The following is a 16,837-nucleotide window of genomic DNA, read 5'->3' as shown; positions in this document are numbered from 1 at the left end:
TTCTACTTCTGTCTTTAGTCCACAGCAGGTCCAAAAATTTGGTGAGCAGAGCAGAAATCTGAAACATAACAAGTCCCAAACTGAACTCCAGTTTCCCGACCCCTTCCCCAACCTGCTCTCCCATCTCAGCCAACTGCTTTGTCCCTCCAGTTCTCGTGCTGAAACGCTTGGGGTCTTCCCAGACTCCTCTTTCTCTCCCAACCTCTGACCACCCAATCCACCTGCAGCCAAGCCTCCCTTCAAAGTCAGTCCAGAATCCCAGCCCTCTCCCACGGCCGCTGCCACACTCCATCTCCACCTGGTGTTTTCTGTTAAACCTTAAGTCAGACCGTGCCCCTGTTCTCTTCAAGACCTTCCACAGGACTCGGGTCATGCTCCAAATAAGAAGCTGGAGCCTGGCCCGACCTGCCCATCCGCTCCCCTCTCCCACATCAGATCCAGCCCCTCTCCCTCACTCTCGCTCTACGGACCTCCAACTGTTCCTTAGACATGGGAGGTCTTCCTTCTGTGAGAATGCTTGTCCCTCACGTGCCACATGGCCCTCTCATCACTGCATCAAGTCTCCATCACCTCTGTGACTACTCCCACGAGGACCCTGTTTACAGCCACAGACTCTCCAAAAAGCCCATCACCCTGAAGTGCTGAGGAACTCAGCCAAGCTCTCAAACTCTCACCTACGAAATGAGAGAGCAGACAACAATAACACAGGGTTACTTTGGGAAAGAAACAAGAGAATGTGTACATAGACCTTCTGTCAACTCTAAATCTCTAAAGCAGGGATCGGCAAATGCCTTCTACAAAGGGCTGGAGAGTAAATATTTTAGGTTTCTAGGGCCTTACAGTTTATCCCAACTATGCAATTCTGTCGTTGTAGTACAAAAACAACCATAGACAATACCTACATAAATGGGTGTGGCTATGTACCAATAAATCTTTACTTACAAAAACAAGCGGTGGGCCAGATTTGTCCCAGGAGCTGTAGTGTGCAGATCGTGTTCCAAACCATTGCTTACTGTGATGATTGGTAATGATAAAGAAGATACATCCAGATGGAAAATGCCCCAGAATACAAGGCATACTATATATATTTGTATTTTATTTCTTGTTTGTTTTCTCCTGGTAGAACATAAGATCCAGGGGGGCAGGGGTCTTTATCTGTTTTTGTGGGCCTTGTATGCTGCAACATTTCTAGCACCAAGAATAGCTCATGACACATAGTAGCCCTTCAATAAATATTTTTGAAGGAATGAATGAATCCTATATTTTATCAGTGATTTAATAGATTCTTCAAGTGTATTTTTTGAGTCTATGTGATTTTTGCCTTATACTCTGATTTTAGAGCAGTGCTTTTCAACCAAAAGACATTTGGCAATATCTGAAGATATTTTTGCTTGTCATAATTGAGCAGGGGTTGTGCTACCGACGTCTAACAGGTGGAGGCCAGGGATGCTGCTAAATATCCTATAACGCACAAGCTAGATCCCCACACCATAAAATTATCATGCCCCAAATATCAAGAGTATTGAGGTTGAAAGACCCTGCCTAATGTTCCATGAAATCCAACTTCACAGTATGAACCAATATTTAAATGTACATATTCGGTATCCATTAGAAGCTTAAACAAATAAGGCATTTTTTTCCTTCCCATAAATAGAAGCCAGTGTTAGAGAGTCCAGGGCTGCTAAAGGTTCTATGTACTATTCCACAATGTCTCCTGCTCAGACAACGGAGGACCTGTCATCTCACATTAACAAGATGGCTGCACCACCTCCAGCATCACGTCTCTGTTCTAGACAGAAAAACGGGGAGGGTCAGGAGGCAAAGGACATGCTCCAGGTGAATGTGGCTACCACTGCCTCTCACTCCTATGGAGTTCCATCCAATGACTTCCACTTACATCTTTTTGATCAAAACTGTGCCTCTATCTTCAAACTCATAGTTCACAGAATGCCTACACACATGCATTATTCCATCTAAGAAGTATGACTTTTAAACTAGGAATGTTGATATAACCAACATATTTTTGCTCTGTCAGTAGAGAATGGAAAATGGACATTGTATCAGCATCTAACATTCTGTGCCACATCCTCTGGTTTGGAATTTTCACGTCTTACAAGAATTTCTCATAGCACACAAAGACATGTGAATGTTACGACATCTCATCTTCATCTCATGAAGACATGACAGCACAAGTTAATATAAACAAGGAAAACTGGCAACCCCAAAAATATAGGGAGCCAATGCTGTTGGAGTCCCTCCCAGGTCCCTCTACGGGTCTGGTGTCCCTCCCTCCAAACCAAAGTGAAGATCGGCCACTAACGACTCAAATCTGAATCTTCTCCGGCAGATTGCCTGGGTTCCTCTCCACTGATAAATCATGGGTATACAAATGCTCATCTTAAGCACTGCTTCTAGGAAACCCAGGCTAAGGCAACATTCATCAATAGAAGACTGATCATTTAGATTAAGATATAATCATATAATAATGAATGCCAGTCAGAATTAAGCAAAGCCATATATAATGATATTGACAAGATGTCTATGATTGCTCATCAAAAAAAGCCAGTTGGAGAACATTATCTATAATCTGCTCTGATTTTTCTAAAATAAAAAAGAATATGCTCCAATATGTTTAACTATATTGAAATTTTTTCTATTAGAACACAAAATAAACGGTTAGCGTTTGTTTTCTCCAGAATCTTTTTCATCTTTTCTTCTTCTGTATTGTTTAAATCAAGAAAAATATGTTTTTCTATTATGACTTTAAAAATTTTACTTAAAACATCTCCATGAGGGCGCCTGGGTGGCTCAGTTGGTTGGGCAACTGCCTTCGGCTCAGGTCATGATCCTGGAGTCCCTGGATCGAGTCCCGCATCGGGCTCCCTGCTCGGCGGGGAGTCTGCTTCTCCCTCTGACCCTCCCCCCTCTCATGTGCTCGCTCCCATTCTCTCTCAAATTAAAAAAAAAAAAAAAAATCTCCATGATCCAACATGAGCAGAGGTTGAAATTTTTGGTTAGCATAGTCTTTGCTACCAAAAGATTTCAAACTTTAAAAGAATTAAATCAAAGGCTTAGGTAATTTCAGTCCTGCTCTGCTATTTACTAGTTAACTTAGGTAAGTCATTCCACCTCTCAGGTGCTAACCTACAAAATAAGAGTGAAAATCAGTATACTGACCAACAGTGTTATTTGAGGAACAGATGGAATAATGCATGTGTAGGCATTCTGTGAACTATGAGTCTTTAAATGTTAGTTACTGTTATTATAGGTAATGATACTGAAAATACGTCAACACCTTAAATGTTCACGGATACAAATAGAATACTCTACTACTACGTGGTAGCCCCAGCCATGATTCTGTGATGCAAATAAGAAAAACTGACTATGGTTGATTCACACAGGAAGGGTGCCTGAGAAGCTCACAAAAACATGGCAGAAGGCTGGAAGGAAAGACTTATAAAGACACGAGCACAAAAGGTGGTTTTTCATCCAGAATTAGAGAATATGCACATGACAGCTTTCATAACAGTCTGATGAGGATGTGCTGTGGCCACCCATGGTGGGGACTGCAACTTGTCAGGCTAGCACCACCGAGCCTGCAAGGCTTGGGGAGAGGCTGTTCCCGTGAACTTGGCACTGCTGTGGCTGGCCCTGCTGTTCCAGAAACATGAATGCAGCTGCAGCATCACAAAAAGATATTCCTCTGCCACTGTTTCTTGACCATCACTGGCCACTGAGGTGAAGAAGAAGTTTGCCCATGGAGAAGTCTGGGACATGCTAGCTGCAAGGGAGTCTGGGAAAGTGAGTGGTTGATATGTTCAGTTTTGAATGAAAAGTTCTGATTCTAGCCAAGATTTATATGATGGGAAAATTCTTTTCAAAGGAAATTCAGATACAGTAAACAAAGAGGCAAAATGATCCATGTTACCTATTTTGTATAGACATAGATGTCCTTGTGAGTAGCCAAAATCTACATCATTTTTATTTCTATATTTACAAATATATTTTTATAGATTGGGTTCCCGGGGAAGCTGACTCTGAGACAGAAATCAGTATTGGGGCTTTCCTTAGGAAGTGCTCTGGAGATCAACATCTAGGAGGGGAGGGGAGGGAAGAAGGATGGGACAGAGGGAGAAATTGTGCTGTGATGCAGGTTCAATGCAGAATTTGTAGCATTTTGGTGACACAAGAGCTGCCACAATTCCAGCCATCACAACCACATGCAAAGGCAGGAACTGGAGGTATACAACACAGAAGAGACAGGGGGCTTTTCCTCAAATGGCTCTTTTCTTTCCCAGATCCCACATTTTCCCCAGACGTCCTGGAAGACTACACCTTACATCTCATTGGCCAGAACTAGGTCACATAAGAGCCCTTAGCTGAAAGAGAGGCTGGAAAAGTGAGTTCCCAGCCAAGAAGAGAGAGTCAGCTATATTTGAATTAGACTCACTAGCAAAATGACAAAACACAGTGCCCACCCTCACATTGCTTACAAACTTGTGGAGTTTTCGGTGAGCACCTGCTTGGTGCTATCCACCGAGCTAAGGCTTTTACGTTAAAAATCTCATCTGAGTCTCACAATAGACCTATTAGGTGAGTTCTATTATCATGCCCACTTTACAGATGAGAAAACTCAAGTTCTGAGAAGTTATAGGTCCAAGGTCACACAACTGGCAGGTAGCAGAGCTTCAACTCAAACCCAAGCTCACATGACCCCAGAGTCTGTGTTCATAACTGCTTCCCTATGTTGCTTCCCAGCACGTGATAACATGTAGGCCTATACTAGAAAAGTGGAAAAGGGACACATCCAAGGGACGCAAGAGACTAGAAAGACTTCATGGAAGTCTGAGACCTGGGTTGGGCCATACACGGCAAAGAAGAGCAGACAGAAAGCATCACTTCTTGGAACCTGCTTCTGGATGCAAGGAGAAAATTAAGCTGAAATGAAAATGTTTGACCCAAACCATCTAGTGCCTTGCTTGCTGCAAGTCAGCAGCACAAACATCGCTTGGGAACTTATAAGAAGTACAAAATCTCAGACCCCATCCTAGACCTACTGAGTCAAAATCCGCACTTCAGTAAGGTCCTCCCGTGATTCTCATGCACTTAAAAGTTTGAGGAGCACTGTTCTAGAGGGTTCATTGACAGCTCAGGTTATGGAGTAAGCAGAGTAAGCCCTGAATTCTGATTTTGCAAATAACTTTCTCTGAAGAATGAACTGGACATTATAATAATAAGCCAATCATCATACTTTATACAGATGACCTCATTCAGTCATCATGGGCCATCAACAGAGCTATGGGTTACCCACTATTATTACTGGCTGATGAGGAAACTTATCTGATTTAGTAACTTGAACCCATTTCACATAACTAATAACTTGGCAGAAATGAAGATGTAAAGCCTCCTCCACAGTTTGGGTCTAAAAGTTTCGTTCTTCCGAAACACATAACCTCTCCTCATAATAGATGGTTGGAGGAAGGCATGAGATCATCTTTGTAAAGGACTTAATACAGTGCCTGGTGCTTAACATACATGAACAATGAAGAGAAATAATCTGACTCACTTTAATGAGATTCGAGCCAGGGAACTCTCAATCACCTAAATGTGGCTATCTGGTGAAAACTTCTAATTCCAGCTTCTACCAACACCCAGAATCCATTTCAACAACTTTTCTCTCCCATCAGTTCTTGGCTTTATCAAATGAACAGAAATTTTCCTACTAGCCGAAAACAAAATGTGATTAGAAAGGTGAGTCTGCAGCCCTGAGTCAAATATGGACCTCCAAAGTCCCACGTAAATGATTTTGGGTTTTCCACTGTTTTGAATTATCCATGCGGCTGCTCCCCTTATTGGCGCTGTTAATTACATTACATGCAATTAAATTCAAAATATTTGTGCAGCAATTATATGGATTCATCAAACCTAATGGTGCAGTCACAATTTCATGGGTACTCATCAGTACTGCTCAGAAAAAAAAAAAAATTGGCATATAGAAATATATTCCCACAAGCTGATAATTATAAAACAAACATTGTGTCTAATGTCCTCATATGTGCTGGTATCTATCAATAGCAAACAAATTAGAAGATTCTAATAATATTGACCCTCCTACTTGGAGTATTTTTAGGCATTCTTCATTAGAGACCAGATACATCAAGAGGGCATTGGTTCAGTTATCAGTGAATAAACCACACTCGTGTTTGCTCTTTTGTTTATAAGGTTATTTCTTTTCTTTCTTCTTCTGAGGTCTTCTCAGCCTCCCCTTTTTGCTTATCAGCCTACGAACCCATTGTAGCAGACTTGAGGGATTCCCACCCCCATACCCATGCCCATGCCCAATTCCAAGTTTATCAGAAGCCAAGAGGGATGTTTCCTGCACACAGTGACAGCTTCCCACTTCAAGTGTCTATGACTCTTTCTCTCCCTGGGAGCTTCCTCTGGTACCAGGAGAGCTCACTCAGCTGGGCAGTTAGGGCCCCATAAGGACAGCCCTCAACCAGTGAAGAATAGGAGTTGGTCCAGCTTCCCCAGCACTTCGTGGGGTAATTCTGAAGCTTGTTCCACACAGTTCCTCAGTGTAGGATTGAGGCCCAGATGCTCCCAGTGGAAAACCACTCACTAATGCATCCCCTATGGACATTGCTCTTCCCTGTCTCATTTCCCCACCCCTTCTCGTGGGCTTCATAAGGTCCTCTGCCAAATACACTCTTCACACCCAAGCTCTTGGAAAGGGGTCTGCTTGGGGGAGAAACCCAGCCAACACACCCCCTTTTGTTTAGGGACGCGACCCTCTTATGAAACTTGGTGGCGGCAGAGACCCCAGGTAGATTTCTTCTCACTTCCATTCTAGTTAGCATGTATAATATAGGTTCTGACAATCAAATGAGTCTTTAGTAGGAGTTTATAGCACAAAGGAGCAGGGCTTGTGCATAATCTGGGAAAGGCACCAGCCACTGTGGCAGAGCGGCATCCGGTTTCCAGAAATGGGGGTGGCAGTGTCCCACTGAAGTTCCCATCTCCAGTGAGCACCATGGTGGGGGCGGCAGCATCCAGGCCCAGCAGCGCTGGCAGCAATGTCTGGCGGGGCCACTTCCTCCCACAGACTGAGTCTGGCCCTTTTCCTGCCTTCTCTGGCCCTCCGGTGACCCTCTAATCATTTCCGTTTTCTATCTCAATAAGCCAGAGTTCGTTTTCTGTGGCTTGAAACTGAAAGACCAACTGATATGGGTTATGTTCTTCTATATAAAAACAACAAGGATATTCATCATGACATTGTCTGTCCGAGGCAAATATTGGAGACCACCTGAATACCCATCAGTAGAAGACTGATCAGTCATGAAGTATCAAGTCAATGGCTAAAAGCTAACAAGACACCTCCGAATGCACATACATGGAATTATTCCAGGATTAAGTTTTAAAGAATTAGAACCACATATATGGTCTGCCACCCTTTCTGTTATAAATATATGTACATATAGACAGATATGTGTATATATTTATATGTATATGTGTGTATGTATAGTCATATTGTTGAGAGAGAAAGAAAGAGAGAGACAAATTGTCCTATATGCTAACACAAGCATTAAATGTCTCAGAAGAGTCTGGTAACAGGGTTTGCACCTTGAACAAGGATCCTAAAAATCAGATATGGGCCCAAGTCTTGTATTTTCCTATAGATCCTTTTAAATCTTTTGAGTTTATTCTTACGAACGTATATCATCTATGCAAAAATAAATAAAATTTCAACTTAAAACAAACTCAACAATCAGAACAAGAGGAGAAAGACAGGTTCCCAGACCCTGCCACACTTGGTCTTAGGCGGGGCCAAATACTCTGCATTCTGAGGAAATAGCTCAAGGACATGCTTCTAAAACCCTGGTCTACATTCTCAGGGATCAGGAGTGGTTTGTGCAAGGTGCTGCTCCTTACTGTCCAGATCTCTGCCCTGAGCCCAAATTAATATTGTATTTTTAGGTCAATATTTAAAAAAAAAAAAAAAGAGTTCATACTGGAAAGAGCCACATTCGTTGACATCCAAAGATTCCACCAGGTGTGCGGAGGGAAGCATCAATATATTGACAACCAGCAGAGTCTCCTAGACCAGCACCAACTGCCCAAGGGCAGATGTTCTTATTTCGACCACCTTTCCCATCTTTCCTGGAATATTAAGTGGAGAAGATCATATGCTCCTAATGTGCTTTTTACTTCTACATCAGTGTGTACATACACCCACACATGTACATCTGCACAGTCGGCTTATCTCTCGAAAACCTTAGCGTTCTTGGAGTGGTTTCCACCAGAATGTATTTTGAGCATGAGAACAAAGGTCAGTCTTTGAAAGTTGAAAGGTTGCTATTGTCGTTGAATATTGTTGTGGTCACCCTTCTCAGGTAAAACTCTTCCTGCTCCATCCCAATTTTGGTTTCTTTCCTACTTTTTCACTTTCTTTCTCTGGGCATGATGCCAAACATGTAAGGAGGTGACCCACTTTATCAATCTATCATAATCTTTTAAAGCCTTTGCCATTCCAAACCAATTCATTTTTATGTGGCATCTTCAATAAAAATTATCTCAAAATACTTTGTTGAGATGAAGTAGAATTATGATAAAACGGTTTAGCATTTTAAAAATTCTTGGTTGTGAGGATCAAGAGTTAAGCACATTTCAAAAATTTCCTGTAAGTTCACAGCTCTTAATGTAAGAGTTTTATTATTCTTGGCAATTCCTGTTTTAGAGAACAGTGGCTGGCAAAAACTTACACTTAAGTCTAGATTATTCAGAGTGTAAGAAATGTGTAAGAGCTGAACTGGGAAAACACAACGGCATTCACTTCAGACCTGTGGCCATTGTGTTAGGCTGAGGTCCCACCCCACTCCCCTCCTCCCCTCATGGCTGTCCTCTCTGATCCTCTCTAGTTCTTTCCATGGCGTTTGGCTTTGGTCCCTTCTTGTAATCCTTTCCTGCTCTGGCCTCTGTGACTCCAAATCCTATAAATTCTCCCCACATCTTGGCCGTCTCTTTTCCCTCATTTTTTTCTGGAATCTTCCACCTGTCCCTCAGTTGTCCCCAAACTGTGTTTTGAGGGATTTGTGGGAGATCTAAACATACAGCAATGCTATTCCTGATTCCCTGTTCTCTCCTCCTCTCATTTGCACCTTCAAGTTTGGGGGGTTCTCTTCTCCCAGTGGAGTCACTCGTTCTGCTGACCAACATGTGGTTAGTGTTGGTATTCTTCTTTTGTTCTGCTCCGAATTTATTCTCTCCTATTTTGGTAATCACCCCCCAAGATCCCTTTTGGAAAACAAGGCATCTGCTATCTGTGATCCATGTGTTTTAAGCGGGGTTTATCCCAGGTCCAGATCATAGATGTGGGCACAAGATCGTGGCTGACCCCAACAGAGCTCTCCATTCCCCAGCCATGACTGGTTCAAGGATGAGTATAAAGCAGTCATTTGTTTTGTATGGGATCCCAGGAAACACCAGTAGGGGAATGGGAACATGAGACAGGAATGGGGAGCAAGCCCATACAGAGTTTGTTATCAATGTGGTTACCATGTTGGGCACTTCTCAGCAACTCTGCCATCCAGCATAAAACAGGCTCCCGTAGCCAAAGAAAGACCTTTGACAAAGAAACGTAGGCGCTGGCTACTGGGCTTTGGGCCAGGGTACAATGAAGTGATGAGGGGAAGGGCATAGGGATGGAATAATGAGTGTACAACTGCTACAGCTTATAAGAGGTAGTGACCGCCTGCCATGCTTCTTTGGCCTGTCCCAAACATGAACCCTCTTCCATACACTCGGGTGAATTCCTATTACTGAGTCTTGATGAGAAATAGCAACCACCTACAACCGTAAAGGCTGAAATCCTTTAAACTCGCATTCCAAGCCTCACTAGTAGTTAAGGTGCAAGCATGTGACCCATCTCCAATCAATTGAAGGCACCCGAGCCATATTTAAATAGTGAGCTTTTGGCACTCGGCCGCAGAAATCTCTTTTGGCAAGGTTATCTAGGTCACAGTAAATGCTCAACAAATGTTAGCTGTTATTATGATTACAAGGAATATTTGCAAGTATTATATTTTAAATATAGGCGCCCTCCCTTTAACAACAACAACAAAGTAATATGCCCTCTAAAAATGTTATTTAATATTCAAAAGACATTAAATACTGTGAAAAATAAACCAAGACAATGAAATAAAGCACCACACTGTTGGCAAAAAACATGCACAGCCCAATCCTTACTGATGTGCCTGCCTCTGGAGACTCTCCCCCCAGTAAAAAGTAGAAACATTTGAAAGACAACCTATTACACCCTAGAATATCTAATTGAGCCTCACCATGTTCTAGACTCTGCTGGTTGCTGGAGATAAAAAGATGAAAGACAAAATCTCTGCTCTTCAAAAGAACACAGATTAGGTGGGGAGGTGCACTGGTAGAAAAATAATTACAAACATGTCATCACAAAAAATTTCTGGGGGGCAATGACAATGCCAAAGGTGGGGGCATCAAAATCAGCCTTGGGATGACTGATCACCAGTTGCTTCAGCTGCATCTTGAAATTCAAGTAGGATTTAGCCAGAGGGAAAGAAGGTGCAGAAATGTATTCCAGGAGGAGGGAATGGCATGAGCAAAGTCAAGGAGATGAAGAGGGAGATTTAAGAATCTGCTTAAGACCATAGCGCAAGTGAGTGTGGAAGTGTGCAGAACCATCCAGGAGGGCCCTGTATCCGGTCCACAGTAGACAAATGCCACCATGGCTTTCTTCTTCCAGGAATTGAAGGGAGGAAGGAAGGAAAGGAGGGAGGGATGGGATGTCAGAGAAAAAAATCAAGGCTGTTGCTTGCTGGTCTCTTGAGAAAAAACATTATTCACTACTAAACACAGCCTCTGAATCAACATGTATGGCCATGTGAGTGAAAGGTGACTGAACTAATGGATCCCATTCATCAGGAAGTAGAGGAAAATAGTGCGTGTGTGTGTTTCTAAAGAAGGGTTCTTGGGGTGCCTGGGTGGCCCAGTCAGTTAAGCGTCCCACTCTTGTTTTCAACTCAGGTCATAGTCTCAGGTTTATGAGATCGAGCCCCACGGGGGCTCCGCACTCAGTGGAGAGTCTGCTTAAGATTCTCTCTCCCTCTCCTTCTGCCCCTCCCCCCGCTCATGCTCGCTCTCTCTTTCTCTCATAAATAAATAAAATCTTTTAAAAAATGAAAATAAAGAAGGGTTCTTAATTATAATTAATTTCTTAAGGAAAACCAACATATAAATGTATGGATTTCAAAGTTATTCTTCGAACTAGTCCATTACTTCACAAACAGAAACCATCATCATTAGAAATACAGTATTCATCAAGACGACTTCAGCTTTCTAAGAATTACCTAAGCACCACCTGGAGTCATATTTTATTCTAGTACATGTGTAAGTGAGTTATTATTAAAGAGATGAGGCGGCAATTTCTGTGTCATAAATGGGTACTCCCTGTATCATATTTGGAACACTGCTGGTCTCATGACTTCAAAATTCTGAAGTTTGACCTTTATTCGCCTGCATCCAAAATTTAATTTTGGTCTTCACAGTAGTCAACAATCTAAGAGATGCCAATTATTCATTTCTCTTCTCAATTTAAATCAAATCAACAAGCCTTATTGAATCCTGGTGCCTCATACTGCACTTAGTACCGAGAAACTAAATTTCCTTCCTGTCTTTTTATATTTACCACTACTTTTTTCGCTATGAAATCCACTTGGGAGTAAAAAGGAATTCTATCCAATTTCTTATGATTTGAAGTAGGTAAATAATAAATGGATGTTTTAATTCTGAAATACCCAGTATGATTCAGCAAACAGATCATACACGGGATTTTGTTACTGAACACATTCTGTTTGGAATCTACTTAGGATCAAAACTTACATGGGGTATTCGGTTCAAAATCAAATTTGGCCAAAATATTCCAGCCAAAACATAAAAAAATTAAAATGGAGTAGATGCCCCTATAATAACCCTTGTTCTGCAACTAATTTAAAATCAGTCTTCTCCTTCCAGACTTGTGCAACAGTTTATCGGGTTGAAAGTCTAATTTAAACTCCTAGGTAATTTTGGATTTGTTTGCAAGTGGGAAACCCAGATGTTAAGGGACTGAGAGAGTCATTTGGGAGAGGTAGAATGGATGATCCAGATGTCAAACACACAATCCACATTATTTCTACTCTATGGACACAATGCTAGAAACCGTCAGAAACTTGGGATTTGCTGAGATTATTAGAGCAGGAAGAGGTACAATGATGAAATGGGAGGATGAGTTGGTCTGGAAACCACAGGAAATACACACGACCTTAAGAAGAGAAGCCTTTTGCGTGATTTTAGGATGGCTCTCATTTTCCTAGAAGGCAGCTTTACCATAGTCGTCAAAGTTAAGATGTGCTCATTAGCTGGGGACAAGATGCAAACACAATGAAGTGGCAACTGGCACAGGAGTTGGATTCTAAAGACAGCACAAAAAGTACAAATTATATATAGTCAAATTATCCCTTAAAAGAGTGTCGTGTCTATGCCTACACACCGTCTACACCTCTACACCTTCTCCCAGCAAGCCCAACACGGACCGTTTTCCCCACAGAATTAGAACAGATGGTGGCTCTTCCGGTTCACCCTATAGCTCACTTACATTTAAAGGCCATGCCATATGACTGACATGCCTCTGCAAATGCTAGACCCACTCTTTGAGCGCAATGCGGAAACTGAAGGAACCACAAATTCCACGTGGAGCATAGAGTGTTACGCAGACTGATGATTGGATCCACCAGCTTATTTAGATTGGTTTTTTTTCTCTTGTTCTCCTTTGTTTTTTATAGCTTTAATTGATATACCTTAGAGGCAAACATGACAGACCCCACGCGTCCCTATCTGAGACCGCCATGCGATTAAGTGGCACACGAAACACACAGACAGCATGGAGTATGTCTAAACCCTCAGTCAGCTGGTATGCCCTGGCAAGGCAGGGCCAACTAGTTCATTTCTAGCAACGGTTCTGATTGGCTAGGCTTCTCTTCTGCTTGGTTGGGGCCTCTGGTTTAGTGGTTTTATTACTGCCACTGGATACAGCTCCCTAAATCCAAGGGTACAAAAATTTAGACCATCGGCAGAATTTTCAGGAAAAGTCTAGGTATGTTCCAGCCTAACCAGTATAGAAACTGCTGAAACCTACAGAAGTCAGGACTTGGAAAACAAAAGGGATTTTCTACCCTGACTATAAGGTGTGGTCAAGTGGGCCCCCGTTTCCCAGCTCTCCCCACCCCCAGAAAGCCAACCTCTAAGGACACCTGCTGCTCATCAGTTGGGGCTTCCTCAGGCCTTGTGACAAGAGCTGTGTGGTGGGAACCTCCAACAGTGGGGCAATGCCCCTCACATGCCGCACACAGCCCCTTTGGCCAGGGAATGCATAAAGCATTCTCCTCCCATTGAAAGCTCAAGCCCGCCTTTGGCAGCCACACAAAGGCAGCTGGGGAGGAAACAGATAGAAGGGAACTCAAAAACTGAAAGAAAAAGGCTGGAGTGAAATGAGAGCATAGAGAAAGGTAGAAGGTAGGGGGAAAATTGCCAGATACCTTCCAACTGATCCCATCAAATTTGTCAGGAAAACAATAGGGCTATTATCTCAGGGATTCCGAGCTCCGAGGAGCAGACATCACCCATACATTTCTGATGTTCAAAGGAATAGACAGGTTCCTCCTTTCTCCGTGGTCATGCAGAGTTTCCGCAGTTTGCAAAATGTTACAGACCTGGTCTGGGGCGGGAAGGCACAGGTTTGGTTTCCAGCCTCAATCTGAGCATGGAGGGGGGAGGACGGGCTGCCATTATCATATTCAATAGGCTTCTGGTGCAACAGCGATCTTTTTCACTTGTTCTTGTTAATGAGAAATTATTAGCTGGCTTCCAGAGGGAGGCATGCCCACGTGATACCTCTGCATCTGTTGTGTGGTCTGCGTCCCAGGGCTGTATTTATTTAGGATCTAGGAACCAGCACCAGAAGTCAAGAATACTTGAGTTCGACTTGAGTTAACTTTTCTTCCCAACCACCAAAATCACCCTGCATGCTCTTCTCTGGGCTAAGAGGAGGGTCTTAAGGGGAGCCTGCAGTGGGGATTTCCTGACCCCCCCCTCCATGTCACAGCCCTATGATGCCATCCGGGGGGATTCATGATAATGTCATGCCATGCCATCCTACGTGCCTTAGACTCAGCTGTGATCCATACTAACCTGGAAGAGAGCCCGGCTCGCTTGCCCTTAACAAAATAATGCTGTGTTTTTATGTGATGGTTTGGAAATTTTTCGGGGGTAGTTTTGACTCTATGAGAATTTTCCCTCTGGTGAGGACTTTAAAACCCAACTCCTGTATGAGATGAGAGTCCTCCTGGTAGTTGATGAGAATGTAAAGTGTGACACGCGGGATCTCCACCGGTAATGTTTCTGAAGCAGGACCCAGGACCCATCCCGTGCAGTCCCCGATCTGTGTCACAGTTAAAAGAAACATGCAAAAAAAAAAAAAAAGTGACTTCAGAATCATGCCAGTCCTTTACTTGTATTTCTTAAATAACCATTTAAATATTTGTCCTGTCTCCCTCGCTGCCGAGTGCAACCCTGTTTCTCACTCCAGCTCAAGCGCTCAAACACCTGTTCTTACCTCCCCCCTTTCTTCCTCTTTATTCCCCACCGCAAAGACCCAAATGACACAAGACCCTCTTCAAAGGGCAGAAAAGGGGAAAAGAGAGAAGAGAACCAAGCCAGAGTTCTTCTTTAGCAGGCAAGGAATGTGGAAAGGATGAGGAACATTCCAAAATTAATATCACATTTTCCTGTCACATTTGTGGGCTCTTGAAAATTACAAGTTTTTAGGCTCCGAAAACTTAAGCTCTGACGGTGGAATGCCAGGTGGCAGAAGCTTCAACCTGATGCTTCTTCGAGCTTTCACTACAGAAGCTACTGAATATTCCATCTCATCAATACGGTTGGTTTGTTAAGTCCCAGTTCCTTAGTGTGGCATGTGAGGCTCGCCTGAATCTACCCACTTGACCTCATCAGCCTTCTCTCTCACTGTGTCTTCTATGTGCTCTCATTCACCCCTGCAAAACCCCCTACGTGCTGTTTCCCACATACACTCATGCTCTCCTCCCACCACCTCTCTGCCTGCACTGTTCCCTCCACCCAAATGCTCTTTCCCTTGTTCCCACATGTTGAAAATCTGCCCAGTCTTCACTACTCCATCCAAATGCCACCTCCTTCATGAAGCCATTCTTGGACTCCCATGGTCCTTTTCCTCCACAGTTTGAGGGCATTTACCACTGTCTGTCCTGTGGTTTGGGAGATAGATTTGTCATTATTGAATGAATATGGCTGAGCCCCAGCACAGACCTACAAAATTAATGGGCATCTGTTAATTGGACAAAGAATACAGAAATAGGGGCACCTGGGTGGCTCAGTCGTTAAGCGTCTGCCTTCGGCTCAGGTCATGATCCCAGGGTCCTGGGCTCGAGCCCCGCATCGGGCTCCCTGCTCCGCGGGAAGCCTGCTTCTCCCTCTCCCACTCCCCCTGCTTGTGTTCCCTCTCTCGCTGTGTCTCTCTCTGTCAAATAAATAAAAAATCTTTTAAAAAAAAAAAGAATACAGAAATAAATGCATCCCGCAAAGACAATCAGAGGATGTATTTAAGCCATCCCGATGCTACGCTTCTAAATTAGAGTTTGCCACCTTATGACACATGTGCTGTCCTGTATAACGCCTACCCCCATAACAGATATTAACAAGTCACGACTCAGGGACAGTACGTATGTAGCATGTGTGCTGGCTTGCATAGCTTCTATGCTCATGGCAGACATTACCAATCGATCGTAACTCCTTCCCCCTAAACCTTCACACAACCTCAGCACCCCTCCAACACAGAGCTCCTGGCAGACGCTACAAGGTAATTTGGATTGCCACGAGCTGAAACTCATGGCCCTACCAGGTTTCCTTCTCCAAGTCAGAATCGCTTACTCCAATTACTTTATATAACATGCCATTCTTCCCTCAATCCTTCTGGCTTGCAGAATTATGCTCACCCCAGCCTTAACTTCCACACTTAGCACTGGGCATTATTTCCCACACAACAAGCTCAGCAAGGCACTGACCACAGTTCTAGCTTCCCAGAGAAGTGAACTACCTCAGGTAAGCTGACCTCTGAGTTCAACCCACTTGGGGGGGGCCTCGCCCCCAGTTTGGAACTATTCCTGCCCTAGAAAAAGAAACTCCTACTTTGTGCCCATCCCAGAAGCAGGAAACGGACACCTTCGTTCAGGAAGGTCACATACACGGCTTATAAATTGCAACTACCCTTTTCCGTGCCCATGGCAAACGTTGCTGATTGAATAAGGTACTCTCTCATGAGTTTAGAGGCATCTTCAGAAGTTTTCTTAACACAGGACTCCAAACAACCATTAAAAACCAATCTCAGTTTGCATTGGAGGTGAAATTTATTTGTCAGTCATGCCACATGAACCAATGAGGACTCCAGTTCCAAAATGATATAACCCCGTAGAGTGGATTAGGCTGCAAAGGCCTCTCTTCATTGCCCTCTTAATCCCAGAGACATTCTTAGAATGAACCTAGAATCCAATGGACCATCCAAGGGCCACACAAATAGGACTAAGGCCTTATCTGGAAACTGCTACCCCATCCTATGAACAGTGGCATACCACGGCAGCCAACTGAAACATGGCCAGGATTCTGAGGTCCTGGGCAGTGAAAATTCACTTCCTGCTTTACATTGAGGAAATCTTACAAAAATAAAAATTACAACCTGTCA

This window comes from Mirounga angustirostris, unplaced genomic scaffold, assembly GCF_029215605.1.
Source record: "Mirounga angustirostris isolate CCGP_5_RB_7025 unplaced genomic scaffold, mMirAng1.0.hap1 SCAF_10, whole genome shotgun sequence".
Taxonomy (NCBI): Eukaryota; Metazoa; Chordata; class Mammalia; order Carnivora; family Phocidae; genus Mirounga; species Mirounga angustirostris.
Note: the sequence above shows the minus strand (reverse complement) of the source record.